Source organism: Apus apus, chromosome 3, assembly GCF_020740795.1.
Source record: "Apus apus isolate bApuApu2 chromosome 3, bApuApu2.pri.cur, whole genome shotgun sequence".
NCBI classification, from domain to species: Eukaryota; Metazoa; Chordata; class Aves; order Apodiformes; family Apodidae; genus Apus; species Apus apus.
In genome coordinates, this window is record NC_067284.1 from 100,777,754 (window position 1) to 100,783,060 (window position 5,307).

Here is a 5,307-nt window from a genome sequence, read left to right on the forward strand (position 1 = left end):
GGAATCCCCAGACACAGCTGGTGGAACTGATACTTGATACTGTCTTCTCCCTTGGTAACAAAATCCTCCTTGTCCAGAGAAAGTTTCCTTTCTTATGAACATATAGGCTGGATTAACTGGGAAATACACCCTATTGGGACAGTTGATAGCACCAAGAGCAAAATCTCTGCCTGTTCAGATGAGGCAGGAGCCAGCCTTGGGACCACCCAGTGCTCTGCCTGCCATGGGATGGCAAACAGGCTTGTGCAGGTTGTCTGTCCAGGTGTCCATCTGCAGGCTGCCCATGGTGCAGAGAGAAAGCGAATGGGACCAGAAGTAGACCTTGGTCATAGCTGCTCCAGGGGTAGTTCTGTTGCTGGGGCACCATCACCAGCTGCCTCCAGAACAGCTCCTCTTCCCTGGGAGCCTGGGCCTGGAGCAACACCTCAAGGTACATCATGGGTGATCCTGCTTGAGATAAATCTGGAGAAGGACCAGTGCTCCTACTGTCCCTTCAACTTTCCCCCTCCAGTTCAGGATGGAAAGAAGTGCAGGATCACACTGTGAGCCACAGTTTACATGGTTTCTGCTCAATCCCAGGGCAACCTCAGTTGGGGAAACTGGGGAATGTATTTGCCTTTGCTGCATAGATCATAAAGTATACTTTAATAATGTAACTCAGTAGATCACTGAATGTCCTTTTGATTAAAAAGAGGACAAAAATGTAAAAGACTAAATGAAGCTGACATATCTGTCTCTACGGATGCACAAACTGATTTAACTGTAGTAAAAACATAGCCAGAAAGATCAGAACATAAATTTATTCAGTTTCACCAACAACAGTCCTCAAAGGACTGTCAGAAAAGGATTCACTTTTATTTAATCTACTAATTTTGTGACAGAAAGATGCATCTCTTATACTCAAATTAAATCTATTTGTCCACACATAAGGGGAAAAAAAGTGAGCCTGAGAAATGCCCTGGTATTTCAAATTCAGTAGATTTTGCTTCTGGTTCCATTAGATTCTTTCCTTCTTGAATTTCAAAGACTTTTAAGTAACTGAGTCATGATACATAGGAAATTTGCCCCAAACAATCTGGCTTTCAGAAGAATGACTGCTATGGCTGAGACTTGGAAAAAGTGGTGAGAGGCCAGCTTAAAGTACCAGGCATATCTTATTGTCAGACTTATAACAATGAGCTACATACAGCTGTGATTGTCTGCTTTTCTAGAAGGTTTTCACACTGCATTCAGGAAGCAAGTTATTTGAGGCTGAACAACAACTACTATTCATGTCCTTCAAATAACACTTTCCATATATATTTACTCTCAACTAATCTGATTTGTATATATATGTTATTATTACCCTGTCAGTTTATCAGAAAGGACCCAGTCATACATCCCCATACTTCAGGGGAAAATGACAACAGCCTTAATAAAAAAACTTGCACTGACTACCAAGATGCAGCTGATACAAGAAAAAAGTGAGCAGTTGGCAAATGAAAGTGGCAGAGTCCCTTCCTTCCCATGTCAATCCATTGATGCTGTGACTTAGTTTCTCCTAGTGGGTGCCTGATGTCCTGGGGCCTTGGGTATTCATTCTGATTATTTGCCTGTAATCCCACCTATGGAGTAAGATATCAGACTGAGACTGGGGGCCAGTTAAACTTGATGCTGATCCTACCACATTCTTCCCCAATGGCATGAAGAAAGTCCAGGACAGTGACAGAAATCTCACCTCCCTGGTATTCAAGCAATGTATCCAATCGTCATCATTTTGAAAGCCCAGCTCTACTGCCCTAAGAAGGGCAATGGGAAATATATGTGTGTATACCTATCAGCAATTGCTGATAACAACAGCATTTTTTTTGACATCTTACTTCGGATAAATAGAATCAAGTTCTTGATTACACTTGCTGTTCTATATACAGACCCCCATCCATGTGTGATGGAAAGGCACCAAAATGGAAGAAACTGCAGCCACACTGTAAGAAAGGCCACAGAAGGCACCAAGATTTGCTCCTCCTGGTTTTCTTGCCTGCCGGCATGAAGTGAAGTCATAATCTTTCAGCTTCAGCTTCTCATTTGTAGAAAAGGTCTAATTTATTGCTTATACAGAAGGCTGGGGAGAATAACCTTTTCAGAGGCAGTTGCACACTACAGCGAGAGTAGCCACAATAGAGAGACAGTCTCTGCTGGCAAAATCTTCAGGAGAGCCTGGAGTTGACTTCTAGCTGAATCCTACATTTTTGCTTGCATTACATAGACATATATACAATAGTTGGCATATGTAGCACTTACAAGAAATAGCAGGGTTTTGCAACAGTGAAGTCAATTCACTGGTACAAAAAACGTATCTCTGTTCTTATAAAGATTAAAAAACATGTTTCTGTTATTTAGGTAAAAAAACTCTTTCTTCTTCAAATTCTCCTTAGCACATCTCTGACTTTATTCTGTTCCTCCTTAATATCAAGTATTTTTTGAGGAACAGTCTGAATCCCAGTCTGTCCCAACAGACTAGAATATTCATGTTCAGTCAGCATTAGCAGAGCTCTGATTCTGTGGGAACAATGACAACATGATAGCCTTGTCTCTGGAATACCCATTTAGTATTCATTTAGCATCTTACTTTTTCAAATATTTTATGTTTGGTCTTCATTTCTGTTTTCTTTAACCTAAGTAAGTCCTGTCAAATCTGAAGGCAAAAGTTAAGTTTCACAGTGATCAAGGATTATCTGATTGATAGAACTGAGATTAGTTAGAAAATACCTTGTAGCCCCTACAAAGAAAGAAAGAAAAGAAAATCACAGAACCTATGAAAACATTGTAACTAATATTTCATAAAACATTTGGCTCTTTCACATGGTATAAAAGTCAGTTTATCAGAGTTATAAATAACAGTACAGCCCACTAAAAGTCAGATTAATGTATACTAATACAAAATGTGTTCCATCAAGCAGTACACTCATTCATGTAAATAGTTTTAGTCAGTATATTGCTAACCTGATTGGATACTTAGGATACTTTTAATGGATTTAATTTGGGAATAATAAGGTATTGCTTATGTTAATGGTGCTATCTGGATTGACAGGTTTTAAATGGCTAGCAATACTTTATTGTCTCTTTGTGACTAATGAACTAGTCTATATGTGCAGTGTACATTGAATGATGGAGACCAATATTTTAAGCAGTATAATTACAGTGGTATCAATATGGGGCATCTGAAAGGTTTTTTCCTTGTAAGTTAAAAGGTAAAGTCAAATTTTATGAAAAAGAAATGCTCTCAAAATGTAATGTGTGCAACGGGAACTGTAAATAGGTGACAGAACACTAGGAAATTGGTACTGTTTGAGTACCTCACCACTCCTCACTTACACCATCTGTCAGGCTCTTCTTCAGGCAAAAAATAATCAACAATTTTAGAAATGTTTGTTCTGAGAATGCAAATTAATATTTTTTTAATTCATTTCAAGTCACATAGATGGCTCTATTTCTTACACCACGCCTGCATGGAGATACTCTGCTTATTTAACTGCTTCAGAAAAAGGTTATGAAGGCTCAGGCAGTCCATCCAAGATAAATCTGAAATGTCTGTTTAGCTTTGCTAAAGGAGAAGTGGAGTGGCTGAGGACACAGAGAGAGCAGTTTGACGTCTTCAGCTTGTGTCCAGCTCAGCTGCAGGTGCTGAAAAAGCCAGTTTTGCCCTCACCTCTCCTGCTCACGTCCCCCAGCCCCAGCACGTTGCTGTCAGTGCAGCTCGCACAAGGACTAATGCCAGCAGAGGAGAGGTGGTAGAACACCAGGGCTAGGAACGTCAGGAAGGGAAGCTCATCTCTCTCAGTGACAACATGGACTTGTATCACTTTAAGCAGCTCATTGAATTTCACTGCAGAGCCCCAGCTGAGCAAGTTGCTGGAATATATGCCTAACTCGAGGCATACAGACTATTGGTAAGAAAATATTGAAGCATATGCTTTAACTTAGAGCACATTAAGTGCTTCCTGAATTGAGATTATTTCCTTCTCAGTATTTCTTCTCTTCCCACCCAGCATAACTTTATTTTTTCACTCCCTGCCAATATGCACTTAATTTCCCTCTTTGCATATTGCCAGCTATCCCTCAACTTGCCAATTGCATGTCTTTTCATTGTCTTAGGTTACCTCTGTCTCAATGTGTAACACAGGGCCAGGGCATGGCTTGAGCCCTCTGCACACAGTCATGTATATTGTTCACTGGTGAATATGTTTCCTGGCAGGGTTTTGGCTTGTGCCAAATAGCAGTCTGCCAGATACACCTGGGCACAGCCTGGGGAATAGCATGGGCTCAAGGTTATTCCTGACAGATAGAGTGTGTGATGCCACTCTATTTTGGAAAGGCATTAAAGATGCAAGGCATTAGAGACGCAAGTCCTCAGGGACAAAGAACAAACCCTAGCCTGGTTCACTGACTGGCATAGCTATAGCTTTGGTTTTTTCTGTGTTGTACGAGCCTAGATGAAAAGTAATAAAAACCAAATTTAAAAGTCCAAATAACTCTACATGATTTTGGATTCAGAACTCCATACCAACCTAACCTACCAGAACTAATGGTATGAAGCGAAAATCTAATTCTACAGCATTTCTAGCTGCTGCCCTGTCTCCTGGAAGGGCTTGGAGAGGCAGAGAAGGGGAATTAAAAGCTTGTAAGTACTGCACTGTAAGTCAGCTTGTCAGTCTGAGGCAAGCCATTAAAGAACCCAAACTGTAGACAAGTTTAGGTCATTAGCTACCTGATTTATTGGCCCAACTACTTCTTTAACCTCTAGAAGATTGTATTCTTGATTCAACTAACAGGACTTTACAGAAGCCAAACTTGAAACTTTCTGCCTTCTCAGAATTGGAGATGTTTGTTACACTTTCCAGAAATATTCTTTACACTTGTGGTAGCTTGGCACAGAGTGTGAAGGCAGTAACTTGGTATATTCAACTAAATGAGTAATGCCTGTTTAATCTCTGAAGTCCTGTTGGGATTATGCTGGAGGACTAGCACTGAAAAAGACTAGCAAATCTGTCAGGCTGATTTATTGCCAACAGCCACCTATTTAGACCTGTGTATTATCTCCTTTAATAGGCTCTTCTGCTCTTACTTATATCCTTTAATTTGTCTGAAGCTATATCTATCCTGATATATGCCATGATTTTTTTATCATATCATCTCCCACTTTTTTACTCTGGCTGCTAGAATAATTTTTACATTTTCTTCTCCTAACCAAAATCCATGTTAATTTACATTTCAGGAACATCTATTGCCTACAGTCATTCACTGTCTTTAGCCATATTTTGGTTCTTG